Below are 18,505 nucleotides of genomic sequence, written 5' to 3' on the forward strand. Positions count from 1 at the left end.
AAGGTGGCCGTCTGAGAAGATAAATTTTGGTTGTTGCAGCCACCCAGTCTGGGATATTTCGTTGTGGCGGCCCAAGCTGAGACACCGATCAGGACAAGGAATAAGGAAAAGAAAAACATCATTAAAAGCTGCACAGCTTCCAACCACCCACAAGTTCATTTAATTCCAACCTGTTTCCCAATCATCACTTCTTGTGGTTGATTCGTCCAACAAATATTTATTGAGTCCCAACTACATACAAGACTGTGGGCACAGATGAATAAAACTAAGTCTTCATCCTCAAGAAAATCCCGGCTTAGCGGATGGGAGAGAGAGACATGTCAATGAAAGCTTGCGATTCGGGAGTGGGGCCCTTGCAGCAGTGAAAAGCTCCCACACACTGCTGTGGGATTCTTCGGTAAATTTTCACACTGTTTTGCCATTTTTTTCTTAAAAATAAGTTTGATACTATTTTGTGAAATGCCAAGAATAGTGAATATAAAACGTATGACCAAACCACACTGAGGTATCACCTCACACCTGTTAGAACAGCTGTGATCAAAAAGACAAGGAAAAAAAAGACAAGAAATAAGTGCTGGAGGAAAGGGACCCCATGTGCACTGTTGGTGGGAGTGTTAACTGATGCAGCCAGGAAGACAGGATGACGGTTCCTTAAAAAATCAGAAATAAAACTATCATATGATCCAGCAATTCTCCTTCTGGGTATTTATCCAAAGGAAGTGAAAACACTAACTCAAAAAGATACCTGTGCCCCCGTTCACCGCAGTATTATATTTACAATAGCCAAGACGTGGAAGCCACCAAAGTGTCCACTGACGGATGAATGGATAAAGAAAACGTGGTGTAGGCATATACAACAGACTATTATTCCGCATGAAAAAGAACGAAAGCTTGCCATTTTCAACAACATGGATGAACCTTGGACAAATACTATATGTTCTCACTTACAGACTTGTAAGTGGACTCTAAAAACAAAAATCAAAAACAAACCAAGCTCATAGATACAGAAAACAGACTGGAGGTCGCCAGATGCTGGGGGGCAGTGGGTAGGGAGCACTGCAAAATGGGCAAAAGTGGTCAAAAGTTACAAACTTCCAGTCACACTAAGTCTGGGATGTAACGTGCAGTTCGGCAAGTATAGTTAGTAACACAGTATTGCACATTTGAAAATTGCCACGAAAATAAATCTTAAAAGTTCTCATCACAAGAAAAACAACTTTTTTTGTAACTGTATGATGATGGACGTTAACTAGACTTATTTTGGGTGATCATTTCCCAATATATACAAATATCGAATCACAATGTTGTACACTTGAGACTCACTTATACCTCGATAAACACACACACACAAACACACACAAATATATCATTAATTTTCACGAGGGGCAAAACCTTGGTTTTATTATTCAATTGACATGCATCATTATAACTTTGCTGCCTGATCAAGTCTACATGACTTCCTCTTGGAAGCAAAATGGCATGACTTCACAGACTTTGCATCTGCTGACACTGAGCAACTTACTCGTGAATGGGAAAATGATGAATTAATTGGGAGCAGCAGGCATGACGTCTACAGATGCACTGTTGACAGGAAAACACACAAGTCATGTTTTGAATTTCAGAAATACTGCACTAAATCTGAAAAATCCTGTTACACTAAAAAAAAAAATCCTCTCACTCATGTTTCATAAACATTCCGGCAAACCAGCCTCCCCCTGGAGCTCTGAGTGGTGGTGGTGGGGAGGGTGGCAGTGTGTAGCCAGCGGCAGGAACTTTTCGAGTGAGGAGGCAGAAGTCTCCTTCACGGAGAGGGGTCCAAGAGCAAACCCAGGGCTTTGGACTCTCAGATCCAAGGCAGGAAGCAGCTGGCACAGGCCACTGGGGCAAGGGTGTGGGGGCCTGTCTCCTGGCCTGCATGCCGAGGACTGGGATGCTGGGCGTGAAGCTCACCGGGCAGGCCCGTGTGAGAGCAGAAAGGGAGGTACAGATGCTGGGTTTGCAGAACGCAATCCAACCTCATTCCTCCTGGCCCACACCCTTCGGCCAGCCCCACTGTGGTCAGGAGAGAGTTGGAGCTGTTTAGCCACGTGGGCCAGCCCTTCTCCAGCTCCCATGGTTGCCCTCAGGCCCCCAGTGCCATTGGCTGTCCCTTGCCCTCCAGCCCGTGAACCCTCCATAGGCACCAGGCATCCATCAGTTCATGCCTTGAGTGAGGATGGCGATAAAATAATAAGAGCTAATAAGAGCTCTGACCGAGTCCTCACCAGGGACCAGGGCACTGTTCTGAGTGTTTTACACTTGTTGACTCATCATAACCCTACCGGGTGGATACTATTACTATTACCAGTTTACAGATGAAGAAACTGAGGCACCAAGAGCTTAAGTAACTTTATCAAGGTCATGCTGCTAGAAGGTGGTGGAATTAGATTCCAAACCCAGGCAGAATTGGCTAAACCTAGTAATATTAATTTGTGTTATTCCTCCTTCCATCTGCACAAGGTACCAATCTTAAGCCCCTGAACTAGACGGAGAGTTCATCCCCCAGGGACAGTCTCCTTCTGTCCCTCATCCTGAGGGCCAGGGGCTGGCCTGCCCCAGAAGCATCCTGGTGACCTGCAAAGTCCAGGAGCAGGGCACGCCAGTAGGTGGCGCTGCTTCACCAGCCCAGCAGGCCAGGGCTCAGCCCCCAGAATCTCCCCTGAAGGCCCAGGGCAGGTGCAAGTATCCATGGCCTATCCCCAGTCTGGGCAGGAACAACATCCATGACGAACTCCCAACCCTTCCACTGGGGTCCAGTCCGCAAACCCAGTGATCTTTCTAAAATGCAGATCTGGTTTTGTGACTGCCCTCTCTCAAAATCTTCCGTGGCTCCCATAGACTAAAGATAACACTCTTTAGATTCTACAGAGAAGGCCCTGCCTACCTTTCTACCCTCCCTCTTTCCACCACTGCCAGCCAAGGCCCCTCCCACCACAGCACAACAAGTGGCTCTTCCTGCCCCTGGGCCTTTGCACATGCATCCTCCTCGTCCTACTCGCCCTTTCTCCTTTACTCTTTCCTCCCCAAAAGCCTTCAGCATGTGACCCAAACATCCCCTTCTCTGTGAGGCACCCCCACCCTTAGCCAGAGTTTACAGGCTCCATCCTCAGCACCTCCAATACCTTGTGCAAAGCTTGGTTTTTCTATGTGAGGCACTTGCTGTGTATGCACTAGGAACAAAAGAATGAAGGAGATGGCAGGGATTCCGCTCTGCCAGAGTGGTGGCCCTAATCCTGCATCATACACGTGAACACGTGACTCCACGTGATGGTAGGGCTAGGAAGGAAAGCGCTGAGTTCACTCCTCATATTATAATGGATTTGTTTTCCTTTTATAATAAAATATAATTTACATGCAGAAAAATAACACAGATGGTCCCCAACTTACAATGGCTCGACCTACAATTTTTTGACTTTGTGATGGTGCAAAAGTGAGAAATACTCAGCAGACACCGGACTTGGAATTTTGCAGTTTGATCTTTTCCCCGGGCTAGTAATATGCCATACCATACTCTCTGCTGACACTGAGCATCTCTCAGGTCTCAAGGGGAAACCACCAGGACGCTACAGGGTACTGTGCTGTGAGCAACTTTTAGATACTGTGTTTTGTGCTTTCCCATCCCATCAAGTCTACACAATGCCTGTCTGTGTCTCCTGCTTCTGGTGAGAAGAAAAGGAAGGCAATTACTTCTGAGATGAAACTCAAGATGTTGCCCAGCGTGAAGGCGGCAAGCCAGTAATGGCCACCACACACGAGTCAGGACTTCTACCCTCAAAAATCTCGACTCTCTTAAAGGATAAGAAGCAAATGAGTAACACAGTGAAATCATCTGCATCAGTTAAGTTCACTGTCATCATGAAGAAAACAGCCGGGCCAACTGACGCTAGGGAAAGAGTGCTCATCACGCGGGTCGAAGATCACGGCCAGAAGCTCATGCTGCTCAGCCTACTGACAATCCAGGCAAGAGGACTTTCAATGTACTAAAGAAGCACGTCCATGATCCTACAAACATGCAGGTGTTTACACAAAGTCACGGGTGGTTCCAATATTTCAAAAGACATCATAATTTTTATATTATGAAGATCCATGGTGAGGCAGCAACTGCCAGAACTGAAGGTGCCAAAGCTTCTAAGGAAGAGCTGCAAAGGGTAACGTGGATGAGAAATATTTGCCAGAATACTGAATGTCGATGAAATGAGCTTGTTCTGGAAGTAGATGCCGGAGCATACAGACATTCATTAGGAGTCTCAGACAATGCCAGGATTCAAGGCATTCAAGGACCATGTAATGGACATAGAAAACAAACTGTGGTTACCGGGGGGAAGTGGTGGTGGGGGCATAGATTAGAAGTTTGGGATTAACAGATACACACTACTATATATAAAATAGATAAACAACAAGGACCTACTGTATAGCACAGGGAACTATATTCAGTTTCTTATAATGAGTTGTAATGGAAAAGAATCTGAAAATATACAAATGTGTGTGCATGTGTGTGTATATGTTTAACTGAAATGCTTTGCTGTACACCTGAAACTAACATTGTAAATCGACTACACTTTGATAAAAAAATAAAAATTAGCAACAACAACAACAACAAAAAAGACCACGTAAGGCTGCTTTGAGGTGGAAATGCTGCAGGGTTCAAATGAAAGCCTTTCCTAATCTACCAGTCAGAGACCCCTAGAGCATTCAAGAATGTGACCAAGCATTCACTTCCCGTTCGTCATCGCCAAAACAAGAAAGCCTGGATGATATTAACATTGTTTGAAGCTGGGCTTTTGAAGCCTTTTTACTCCGCAGGCAAGAGAATGTTGCAGACAAAACAACATCCCATTTAAGATTCTGCTGATCTTAGCCGACGTTCCAGGGCATCCACAGCCTCTCGGCGATAGACATCCTGATGTCAAGCTTGTGTATTTGCCACTGAACACAAATGCACGCACTCAGCTCACCAAGGCATCATCACTATGTTCAAACCACACTCTTTACACCAAACGTTTGTGCCAGCTGTTGAAGCCACTGGATCTGGTGAAACGCTCTGAGAGTTTGGGAAAGGTTTTTAACATTCTAAATGCTCTCCAGACCATCACGGCAGCATGGGAAGAAGTCACGTGGCAATGCGTGAACAGCATTTGGAATAAAGTTTTGCAGACATATGTGAACACATTCAAAGGCTTTAACTGAGATTCTGCTGTTGATGAAATAGTAACAAGATATCAGTGCTTGGGAGACGGCTAGTACTGGACATTGATGAAGAGGACATTCATGAGCTTGTTGGTGCTGAGGCTGAAGAACTTTCCCGTGAGGAGCTGCTCGAACTGGAGGAAGGAAGAAGTAAAAAAGTTGAAGCAGAGGAAGAAGTTCTACCCAAGGCACCAAGAAAGTTCATAGCAAAGAGCTGGTAGATGCCTTTGCTACTATCAGCAGTGGTGTAAGGAGGTCAGCAGAAATGAACGTTCAATTATTATGAATGTCAGTGTCAGTTCAAAGGTGCTGACAGGCAGATACAGATGTTCTTGCTTGCTATAGAGAAATATATAATGGGAAGAAGAAACAAACTGTACAGTCAAAACTTGGTATCTTCCCGAAGAACACTATGCCTGCTAAACCATCAACAAGTGCGGTGCCCCGGTGCCTGCTACCAGCTATTCTCCAGCCTCATCAGAAGAGAGAGAGATTGATGACCCTGTATCTGCATCATCCAGCAATTAACTTCAGACATTCTTCAGGCCCAATGTGCTTTCAGCTGTGTGTGTCAATGGTGTAAACTCTTCCGTCCCGTTTCACCTTCAGCATAGTATTCAATAAATTACATGAGATACTCAACACCTTATTGTAAAATAGGCTTTGTATTCCATGATGCTGCCCAACTGTAGGCTACTGTTAGCGTTCTGAGCACATTTAATGCAGAGTAGGCTAAGCTATGATTTTCAGTAGGTTAGGTGGATTAAACACATTTTTTGACTTATGGTATTTCCAACTTGCAATGGGTTTATCGGGACATATCTCCATCATAAGTCAAAGATCTGTATATAAATCCAGTGTTTAGCTCAATGAACTCTTAGCTATGTGTCCAGCAACATCCCCATTGCTCCGAAGTCCTCTCGTGCCCCTTCCAAGTCAATGACCCAGCCCCCAGACATAACCAGTCTCTTGACTTCTCTCACCAGAGGTTAGTTTTGCCTGTTCTAGAATTTCATATAACTGAAACCTTAAAGCACGCACTCTTTGGTGTCTGCATTCCTTCACTCCTCCATTCATTATGTCTGTGAGGTTCACCTATGCTGTTTAGTGTAGCACTATTTTGTTCCTTTGTATCACTAAACAATATTCCATTATTACAGAAAGACACTACAATGTGTCTATTCTCCTGTTCATGGACATTTGGGTTGCTCCTAGTTTTGAGCTTTGATGAATAGAGATGCTATACACATTCTTGTACAAATCTTTGTGGACACATTTTCACTTCCTTAGGGTGTATACCTAGAAATAGAACTGATGGGCCACAGGATGGCTATATGTTTTGACTTTCGTAGATGCTACAAACAGGTGTCCCAAACCTATCTGCGTGAACCAGTTCACACACCGAGCAGCCGTGTAGGAGTTCCAGTTGCTCCATAACCTCCCCAATGTTTGATGTTGTCAGTTATTTTCATTTCAGTCATGCTAGGATGTATGCAGCACTCTTTCATCATGGTTTTAATTTGCAATTCCTGTTAACTAAATAAAGTTCAACCCCTTTTCATGTCTGCCATTTAGATATCTTCTTCTGTGAAGTGCCCATTCAAGTCTTTTGCCCACTTTTAAATTGGGTTTTGTGTCTTTTTCGTTTTGATCTGTGAGATATATAATAGAGATATACTCGCTATGAGAGATCTTTGTCAGCTACATGTATTGTGAATGCTTTCTCCCAGTCTGTGGATTGCCTTATCCTTTCCTTACAGGGGTATTTTTAATGATCAGTTTTAAATTTTGATCAAGTCCAATTTATCATTTTTTAAACTTTATTATCTGCTGGGAAGGAGCAAGGTTCATTGTTTTCCATGTAGATATCCACTTGCTCCAGCACTACTTATTGAAAATACCTTCTTTTTGCCTAAATTTTCCCACTAAAATTAAATTATTTTAGTGCCTTGTTGAAAATCAAATGATTGTTTAAATGTGGATCCGTTTCTTGACTCTATTCCGTCTTACTGATCTGCTTGTCTATCCTGGCACCAAAGCCACATTGTTGTAATTAATGTAGCTTTCTAGTAAGTCTTACAATATGGTCATTTAAGTCCTCCAATTTTGTTCTCCTTCAAGGTTGTCTTTGACAACTAGGTCCTTTGCATTTTCATAGAATTTTTTTCATTAGCTTTCAATTTCTGCAAAATAAAAAAAAAAAACCACTGTAATTTTGATAAAGATTATATGGAAAATATAGATCAATTTGTAGAGAACTGACATCTTAATAATGTTGAGTTTTCTTATTCATGAATGCCTTTTCATTTACTTAGATCTTCTTAAACTTTCCTCAGCAGTGTGCACATCTTTTGTCAAATTTACCCTCAGTATTAGTATTAGTCTGCTCAGGCTGCCATATCAAAACATCATAGACTGGATGGTTTAAACGTCCTCACCAACACTGGATCCCAATACATCTCTCCCCACCTGTGAGCCACCGAGCAAGTCCCACCTCTCTGAGCCGTCTGTAAAGTCTGTCCCTGCTTCTCTGAGCCCCCAGTAAAGTCTGGACTGAGATGCAACAACATAAAGATCCCTGTACTCTAAATTCTCCAGATACAATTTGGAATCTCCCATCTAGTGTCTCCCACCTCACTAGCCCTAGGGATTTTTTCCAAGACAGACCAATTCTAGGGATGTATAACTCTTTGTATTTGCTCCCTCTGGAGGGCAGATCATGGAACTTCCCTCAAGGTCACCCAGCAAATTCAGGGACATATATTCTCCTGGGGATTGTTGTTCACTCAACAAATATTCATGGAAACCTTGAACTTGCCCCTCTCTAACCACCCCCCCCCAACAAACCCAGGGAGATCTACCTCCACCAAGTGGCTCCTACCTGCCCACTGCTCCCCACACCCAACCCTGGTCCAGCCTCCATCATTGCCCTCACAGATCACAGCAATGGCCCCTGATTGGTACCCCAGCTTCCACCACCTCCCCCAGTATTCCTGACTCCACACAGAAGTTCTGGGGATGTTTTCAAAGAACAAATCTCCTCCAAGAACCCTTCCCAGCTGCTCTGTAATCTTAGGACAAAAAAAATAAATCCTTAGTATGACCACATAAACTTCTAAGATCTGGCCACTGTCCACCTTGGCTGCCCCCCAGCTCCCCCCTCCTCCACCCCACTGAGAACTCAAGCAGCAATCAGCTTTTGAGTTTCCGAATCTGCAGAGCTCCTTCCCATATCAGGGCTTGTCATCTGCTGTTCCCTCTGCCCAAGATGCCCACTAACTCCAGTGCAGCCCCAAGGCTCAGCAGAAGTGCCACCTCCTCTGAGAGGCCCTCCTTGACCAGCCCACCCTCAATTCCACCCACCCCACTGCAGGCTGAGTCCCTTCAATTTACACTGTCATAGAACCCTGACTTCTCTTCCAAACACTTAGCACCCTTATACATATACACCCACCTGGGTGATCATTTGTTGATGTCTGTCTCTTCCACTAAACCCAGGCCTAGCTCAGGGTGTGGCACATCAGATATGCACAATAAAGACCGATGAAATGAATATAACAATCCATGAATAATCTGCACCAGGTAGAGTCCCAGGCTGGGCACCGCAATGCTAACCAAGACACAGTGAGGAGCTCCATGGAAACGGAGGGATGCAGGGATGGGGAACAGGGCATGGCCACTTTCATCCACCAGGAGGGGCCAGAAAAGACTTCCCACGCGAGGGACAGACACTTGAGGGAGGTCGGCTGAGCTAACAAGATGAGGAGGCCCCAGCACCAGGAAAGCCAGATTTGGGTGAGGTTAGGTGCACTGGGTGGGCAGATGATATTAATTTATACTTGTATATATACATGTATTATTTACTGTTTTTGAATATGTAAAAATCAAGTAGAGCTGAATTTCTCTCTTATTTTGTAGATTAAAAAATAAACTGAAGACTTGATGTGGTTTTTCCATCCCTCGACAGAGAGTCTGGTGTGCCCACTGGGAGATGACCCTTCCTGGCCATGGGGAAGCCACCCAGGCACTGTGGCCCAGAGGAATGTCATGATCAGATCTACCTTCAAGAGAGACCCTACCTGTACCAGTGTGGTGGCCAGACGGGACAGGAGAGGCAGGAGGTGGGGAAGTGAGTCTGGAGGCTGCTGGCCGAGAAAGGGGAGCCAGGCAGGGATGAATGGCAGCATGTGAGAGGGAATACAAAGGAGAAGCTCCCAGGAAGGGTGAGACGCCTGTCACTGGAGGTGTGTAAGCCCAGAGCTCTCTGACCTCCAAAGGCAATGTCCCCACAGCATCATGAGGTCCCTCAGTGGGTGCCAGGGCAGGGCCATCATCCAGGCTTTGCTCACTGGGACCGACTCTGCCAGCCCAGAGACCTCATATGGGGGTGGCGGGCGCCGCCTCCCTCACTGGACACCGCAGCTAACAGGCCTCTGCTCCTGCCCCGGCCCCACTTCCTCACCAGGGACCACCACGAGGAGGACCAGACTGGGAGGTACCGAGACAGGCTGGAGACTCAACAGGAAACGGGAGTGGGGGTTTCAGAAAGGGAGGCAGTAGATTATTAATCTCTTGATTAATAGCAGCGGGCCAGCGGGGAGGGGGAGGGGCAGTCCCACCACAGTTCTGAGCAGGAGGCAGGGTTCTCCAGGCTCCGGCATCCCCACCATTCAAGCTGGTCGTTCCTAAATGCCAGACTGGAGTGGCTGTGGGCCCAGAGGGCAGTGTCTCCTGCCCAGGCCTCCCCTCCCATTCAAACCCAAGACCACAGTCCACGCCAGGGGCCAAGTCAAGGGAGGTGGACACCTTGTGAGTTTCTTGATGCACCCAGGCCAGATGAGGAGGGGCAGGAAAGAAGGCCACGTTTTAAGGAAGCACTAAGTCCAGGATGTCTTGCAGCCATGCAGGCAGCAGGCAACCCAACCAGAGGGGGAGGCTAGCTGGCAAGGGGCCGTCTGGAGGAGGGGAACCAAGGAGGCAGATGAAGTTCCGGCAAACCCCTCAGCTCAGCACATCTGGAAAAGGTTGGCTCTAATGCCATCAAAGAACTCGGAGGGGCCAGGGAGACAGCTGAGGGCAGAGAAGCCAGAAAACTTAACCCCCAAGTCCCTGGGACTCCTCCCTCCAAATCTTTTGGGCCCTGCACCCAGCCCACCCGCTCCAGCAGCTGACCAGGGGCTCCAGGGGGCAGGAGGGTGGCCGCAAGTACACCAGACATCCTGCTGCAGTGAACAAGGCACAGCCAGGGCTGTGATTTATAACCAAGAGCAAGACGGGGGTGTTTATCCCCATTTCTCAGAAAAGAAAACTAAGGCACAGGAGGGGCAGCACCCCTAGTCCTGTCTGCTGGTTCTGAGGGTCCCTCACAGGGAGGTGTACAGATCCAGCCCCTCACTACAAACCAGAAGGAGAAGCCAGCAGGGAGGGGACTGGCCCCCACTCAAGGTCCCCCCCCTTTCCCCTTCCCACCTGGCCCTCACAGGCTCTTCACTCCCCACCAATTGCACCCCTTCCCCTAGTGAATTCCCCTCATCCCCCAGATTCAGCTCAGATTTCCCCCAGGGAAACACCAGGACCCCCCCCCCCCGGCCCGCCATGGCTGTGAGTCTTTGATTGACATGCCCCATCCTTCCCTCTCCCTCCAGCTCTGAGAGGGAGGGGGCCATGATCTTTTTGCACACTAGTCCCTGGCACTTAGATGCTCACTCAGTACTGAACAAACACCTAAACAGACCAAATACACGATCTGAGAAACCTGAGTCAGAGCTGCAGGTCTCCCGGTCAGACCAGGCAGGGCAGGACCCCACTCGCTCTCTCTCCACACCAGCTTCCACTGACTGGGCCCCGGGCATGGTCCTCTGGGTCTCATGCTTGTCTGTGAACATTAGTTGTGGGTGCCACCCTCACCACCACCTACACACACACACACACACACACACACAAACCCAATATAAAAAATAATAGAATGGGACTACTACATATAAAAGAGATAAATAACAAGGACCCACTGTATAGTGCAGGGAACTATATTCAATATCTGGTAATAACCTATAATGGGAAAGAATTTAAAAAGAATATATATATATGCTTATGTATAACTGAATGACTCTGCTGTGCACCTGAAACTAACACAACACTGTAGATCAACTATACTTAAATGAAAAAAAAATCACAGAGTAGAAAAATTCACACAGGACACATTGTATCCCAATTTTTTTCCATTTAACAAGAAGGTGGATACATGTCTTTCATGAACACTCTTGAGCACCTTAATATACCCGAGCCTGTAATGAGCCCTGGGAATAACGGGATGAGGACATCGTGGTCCTATCTTTGAGGTGCTCACGGTTGGGTGGAAGGAGTCAGCCCTGAAATGAGACCATCTGGGTGTCACATGGTTGGACCTGCATGGGTGATGGTGCCCCTGAGCCCGCGCTGCTCTGACAAAGCCCTACCTCTCCCTTCCTGCTCCGAGTCTACACCCCGGGGCTTCTCAGCGCTTGGCCCTGATAGCCTTCCTCTGCCCACCTTCGCCAGCCACCTGCCCTCTCTCCCAGGTCCTTGCTAGCAGTTTACAAACATGTTCCTATAGACTCTCTTATCTTAAAAACAAACAAAATACCCCTGACTTCATGCTGTCCCCCAGCTTCCAACCCCCATTTCTTGCTTCCTTCACAGCAAAACTTCTTGAAAGAGTTTCCTATTCTCCCGGTCTTCATTCCCTCATCTCTCATTTTTCTCACCCTCGCCATCTCGGCCTCCATCCTCACCACTCCCCAAAACTGCACTTGCCAGGATCCCCAGTAACTCCATGTCACCAAAGCCAATGGTCGCCCCTCAGCCCTTATCCCATCGGCCATGCAGAAGCACTGGGAGCTCACGCTCTCCCTCTCTCCTGACCTGGCTGCTGCTTCTTCACTTCCTTGGCCCAACCTCCAAGGCTCGGGTACCTGGACTGTTCTGGGATCAGCACCCCTTCTCCATCTATTCCTCCGCAAGTTCACCCCAGCCCCACAGCCTTAAATACCATCTACGTATTTATGATTCTCAATCATACCACACTTCCCCAATTCCAGCATGCCCATGTTGCTACATTTTAACATCTCTGAGTTGGGATTCACCCTACAGTTGATGGTGTGCTATAGTTTAATTAGCTACATTTTTAGTGATCATAAGATAACACACTTCTTCCTACCAATGGCTCTGAGAATCCATGAAATTCAATATGGTCTTCGTGGAACTCCAAACTTTATTATTCAACCTCTTACTTGATATTCCTCTTCCCGAGGATGCCCATAAGCATCTCAAACTTCACTTGGCCAAAGCAGACCTGTTGGTTTCCAGCCCTGAAGATGACCTCCTGCCAGTGTCCCGAGTTCAGTAATTGCATGCTCAGCCAGCCAGCCACTCCTACCATAAAAATTTAGGGTTATCCTAATTGCTCTCTCCCATAAGGGATCAGACACTCCTGTCATCTCAGCTTCCAGAACACCTCCTGAATCCACCCACTTTTCTCCACTTCCCCAGCTATCACCTAGCGTGCGCCACCATCATCTTGAGCCTGTGTCCTTTATCCCCTTGGCAGCCCATCTCAGGAACCTCCAAAAAAGTAGAGAAAAATAAATCCAAAGCAAGCAGAAAGAAGGACATAGGAGAGATAAGAGCAGGAATCAATGAAACTGAAAACAGAAAAACAATGGAGGAAAATCAATGAGACCAAAAGTTGGTTCTCTAAAAAGATCAGAGTAATGATAAACCTCTAGCAAGATTGACAAAGAAAAAAGGAGAGAAGACACAAATTATCATGATACACATAAATGTTAACAACTTAGAGGAAAGGGACCAATTCATGAAAAACACGAATTACCCTAACTCACTCAATGTGAAACCTATCATGTGAATAGCCCTATAACTATTAAGGAAATTGAATTTGTAGCTTAAAAGCTCCCCCCAAAGAAATCTCCAGACCCAGATGGTTTCACTGGAGAATTCTACCAAATATTTAGGAAGAATTAATGCCAATTCTACATAATCTCTTCCAGAAAATAAAAGAAGGGGGAGTACTTCCTAACTTATTTTTAAGAGCTTGATACCAACGTCAGACAAAAATAGTACAAAACAAGAAAACTACAAACCAATATCCATCATGAATATAGACACAAAACCCTCAACAAAACACTAGCAAACAGAATTCAGTATTATATTTAAAAAATTATGTACTCTGGCCAAGTGGAGTTTATTTCAGGGATGCAATGTTGACTCAATATTCCAAAGTCAGTTAATGTAATCACCACATTAACAGGCTAAAGAGGAGAAATTACATGATTGTGGTAATCAACACAAAAATTTCTTTGACAAAATTCAGTACCCAGGATAAAAACTCCCAGAAAAACAGGAATAGAAAAAAACTTCCTCAATTTCATAAAGAACATGTACAAAAACTTTAAGTTAACATTACAGTTCATGGCGAAATGCTTTCCCCCTGCAACTGAGAACAAAGCATTCTCCCCACTTTTATTTAACGAGTTCTGGAAGTTCTAGCCAGAAAAAGGGCAAGAAAAGGAAATCACAGACATACAGATTGGGAAGGAGAAAACAAGACTGTCTCAATTTACAGATGACATGATTGTTGAAAATCTCAAGGAATCTACAAAAAAAACAACCTCTCAGAACTAAAACATGGGTTCAGCAAGGCCATAGGATCCAGAGGTAAACATACAAAAACCAATTGTGTTTCTATGTACTAGCAATGAACACATGGACATCAAAATTACAAATACAATTTTATCAAAAAACCTATTTCCAATCACTCAGGAAAAAAAAAAAAAACCCCAAAAGGAACAGGACTTGTATGCCGAAAACTATAAGAAATCCAAGAAATTGATGAAGAAAGATAAAAGAGATCAAAAAATATCTAAATAAATGAAATGCACATTTCTGGGCTGGAAGAGTCAACATAATAAAGATGTCAATTGCCACCAAGTAGATATAAAGGTTTAATGCAATTTCTGCTAAAATCTCATCCAGATTTTTGGTAGGTATAGGCAAAATTAGTCTAAATTTTATATGAAAAGACAAAGGAACTAAAACAATTTCAAAAGAGAAGAATAAAGTGGGAAAAATCAATCTAGCTGATTTCAAGACTTACAGAGCTACAGCAATCAAGACTGTGTGGTATTGGCAGGCACGCTTCAGACACACATATCAATGGAGAAAAGAGAACTTGGAAACAGACCGACACCATTGTGCCCAAATGATTTTTGACAAACATGCAAAATCAATTCAATGACAGAAGAATAACCTTTTCAACAAATAGTACTGGAGGAGCTGGGACATGCAGAGACCAGTAAAATCTCACACCTTGTGCAAAAACCAACCCAGAGTGGAACATGGACTTATATGTCAAACATAAACCTATAAAGCTTTCAGGAAAAAACATAGGAGAAAACCTTCTTAGACTTGACACCAAAAGTACGATCCATAAAATGAAAAACTGATCACTTGGACTTTGTTGGAATTAAAATCTTTTGCTCCACAAAAGACTGTTCCAAGGATGAAAAGACAAGACACAGAGTGGGAGAAAATATTTGCAAACCATGTATCTGACAATGGGCTAGTATCTAGAATATATAAAACCTCTCAAAACGCCACAGTGAAAAAAAAGCAAATAATCCAATTAGAAAATGGGCAAAAAGACATGACAAGACATTTCACAAAAGAAGATATACAGATGGCAAATAAGCACATGAAAAGATGTTCAATGTTATTAGCCCCTAGGGAGATGCAAATTAAAACCAACATAAAACAGACTACACAGAATGGCTAAAATAAAATATAGCGACAACACTAAATGCTGGCAGGGATACACGAAACTGGATCCCTCAGACATCATTGGTGGGGATGTAAAACAGTACAGCCACGCTGGAAACAGTTCCACAGTTTCCTTAAAAACTAAACATGCAAGTACCATATGACCTCACAATTGCACTCCTGGGCGTTTACCCAGAAAAATAAAAAACTGATGTTCATATAAAAACTTGAATGTACACTGATGTTTATAGTAGCTTTATTCATTATAGCCCCAAAGTGGAAACAACCCAGTGGTTTTAAATGTCTTCCAACAGACAAACTAACTGTGGCATATCCACACCACAGAATACTACTCAGCTATAAAAAAGGAGGAACTATTGACACACCCAACAGCCTGGCTGAATCTCCAAAGAATTAAGAGCAAGAAGAGCCATTCCTAAAAAGTTACAGACTATAGGATTCCATTCTTGAAATGGCAAAATTATAGACATGGAGAACAGACTAGTGGCAATGGTTTCCAGGCACTGGAGGGAGAGGAGGATGGGGAGTTATTGTTAGTGCGTCTAGAGTTTCAGTTTTACTAGATGAAAAGAATCACAAGGATGGATGGTGACGATGGCTCCATGACAGTGTGGATGTGTTAAGATCACTGAACTGCACACTTAAAATAGGTAAGATGGCAAGTTTCACGCTCTGTGTATTTTAACCCAATTTCATTATTTCTTACAACTACATATGAGTTTACAATGATCTCGAAATAAAAAGCTTAATTTTTTTCTTTTTGAAAACCTAAATCAAGTCATTTCTCATCAGTACTTAAAATCTTCAGTGGCTTCCCAATACTCTTACAGTAAAGTCCAACCTGAGGCTTGCCAAGATCAGTCTCTACCTAAACTGTCCTCACCTGCTCTGCTTCTGGACACAGACCTTTCTCTCTGTTTCTTCGTCCAGGACCTTGCTGCCTCAGGGCCTTTGTGCCAACTATCTTCGCCCCATCTTCACCTGGACGCTCCTTCTCCTCATTTATCGCTAAGCATCAATGTGCTCTCTTCAAAGAATCTCTCTCCCATGTCCTCTAAAGTAGCCCCCAGTTCATGCTCTGTCACATTACCCTATTTTAATTTCCTGAACTCATTGTCAGGGGATATTTTTTCTTGTTTTCATGTGTAGGTGAATATAAACTCCATCAGAGAGAGGATTTGGTCTTATTCTCCATCATATTCCCCTCTGGCACAAAACAGGCCCTCAGGAAATATGTGGTGAGAAGCTTGCGTGGATGAACAAACACAAAGAAACAGGCTTACATGGGGCTCCTGGGGGAGAGGGTGGGGGCGCAGGGAGGGACTGGGGACACATGCCAGTCCCCTAGTGCCTTCCAAATAGGCTTCAGTGTGCCCAGATTCTGTTACGCTCATGTTTTCACAATCACACCCTCCCTTCCCCCACCTGCACAATTTTGTCATAAAAATGTCATCAGGGTGTAATGAGATAATGTGCTGACTTCACAGTGCTCTGCAAAGAGAGGCCCCACCAAGGATTATGGCCACGCTGATCCCCAAATCTACGCAGACGTGCAGAAACCCCTTCCCCCTGACCTGGCCTCGGCCCAGACTTCACACTGAGCGGGGTGGGCGGCAGGAGGACGCTGGTGCAGGTGCCCCAAGCCCTCGGCAGCCAGCGAGCTCTGTCCTCTCATGAGTCACTGTTTGCCCACTCGGTATTTATACCTCTTCCCTGGGAGTCGTAGCCAATGTACTGAGGGCGTATCACCAGCAAGACACTGGCCTAGACATGCCGTCACCCCGGCACTGAATCCCCGCAGTAACTTCATACAGCACATCATTTGTACAAACTAAACAAGTGAGACCCCAACCCCCACCCCTTGTCTTCCTACCCCCGGCTCCATCCCACACACTGTGTGTGGACCCAGCCCACACCCCATCCACGCCCCACAAACAGCCATCCCTCACCCTCCCCATAGGGCTCACAGTGCACCCAGATCAAGTGAAGGGCTAGTGCAGGCCTGGAAGCTGCTCAAAGCTATTTAGCCAAGTACCCAAAGAATGGTCTAGAAGAGGAGCACAGGCTCCAGGCGGACACATCCCCGGCCTCATGGGCTCCTTGCATGGCTGGAGGAGGGCCAGGGTGGCCTCCCTTGGGGGTCCCCCTGGCCTGGGTGGAAGGACCACATGCCCCAGGCACTCTGCTCTGTGCCAGGGGTGGGGCAGGCAGGCTTCCATCATGCCCGAGTCCTGCTCCATCTCCTACGGCTCCGCAGCTGGTGGAGGGCGGCCATCCTGCTCCTCTGAGAAAACCCGGGAGCTCTGAGCCAGCCAAACGCACCCCATGCTACTGGCCTCCAAAGAAACATGAATGGACGTGTGAATGAATGAATGACTGATGAGTGAACAAACAAGACATTCCAGGGCCCTTGGGAGAGGCTATCTGGAGACCCGGGTTTTCCGAGGACTCCAAATCAGGTTACCTATTCTAGGCAACGCTAAGCGCATCTCCGAGAGAAAGAGAGCGGAGGCCCTCGTTCATCCTGGTGGTAGGAACACAGCATGGCCTGTGTGCCCTGGAAGAAGGTCCCTATATCGCCACGACTCCAAGGAGGGGACACACGTGGACAGCCGTGTCCAGGTGATTGGGCTGGCCCACCAGCATCCATTTCTTAAATTCTACCACCGTTCCAGCTCACGATGAGTCTGTGAAGTCAGGAGAGAGAATAACCTGCGGCCCAGGGCCCCCCAACTTCCTGTCTCCACCCACCGGCTAGCCCCTCCCACCAGCAGGCGCTCAGTCCTTGGAAACAGGCAGGTTAAACCAGACAAACCACGGACACCTCCTTACAGGAGCTGCCTTGGAGGATGGAGCGGTCACACCCAACAACCACCCCCACCATGGGGTCAGAGCCGCTACCAGGCCCACTCTGACTGTGCTTCTACAGCCATTTATTCTCCACCCGGGCTCAGCCACTCTGTCCTGACAATAAGGCAGAGGCCCCCCGTTCTCTCTTCTGATCAGACTGTCACAGCCACAGGAGGGAACTAGGGTGCAGCCCTGTTTCCAAACACGGCCAGAAGAAGGAAGACAGAACCTTTAGCTTCCTTGTCGTGTGTATTCTTTTCTGGTTGGGGTTGGACTGCCCACAACTCTACACAGGACGGGGGGAAGCCTGGTCCAGGAGCCTTCAGTTAATATGAACTCCCTGAAGTGTGTTACACCTCTGGCAAAGGCATCCAGCTGAAGAAAGCCCTCCCTTGCAGGGTAGGAGCACCCCAGCCAGTCAGGAAGTGCGGACAGGAGGGAGAAAGGAGGGGGATGTGGGCCAAACTTTACCAAGTTTGTGATAACCTTCTCCAGGCACTCACAAAGACCCAGAGGATCTCAAAGTGAACAGTAGACACCCCCTGCCCTCGAGGGACAGAGTCCAACAGGAGATGGCCAGACAGACAATTAACTAAAA

At 46.2% G+C, this 18,505-nt stretch overlaps 1 protein-coding gene across 1 annotated transcript in view; it reads right to left on the bottom strand.

Annotated features, from left to right (window-relative positions):
• Window positions 1-18,505, bottom strand: part of COL26A1 (collagen type XXVI alpha 1 chain) — a 190,129-nt gene that overhangs the window by 86,945 nt on the left and 84,679 nt on the right. The window lies entirely within an intron of this gene.

Source organism: Vicugna pacos, chromosome 18 (genome assembly GCF_048564905.1).
Source record: "Vicugna pacos chromosome 18, VicPac4, whole genome shotgun sequence".
Lineage (NCBI taxonomy): Eukaryota > Metazoa > Chordata > Mammalia > Artiodactyla > Camelidae > Vicugna > Vicugna pacos.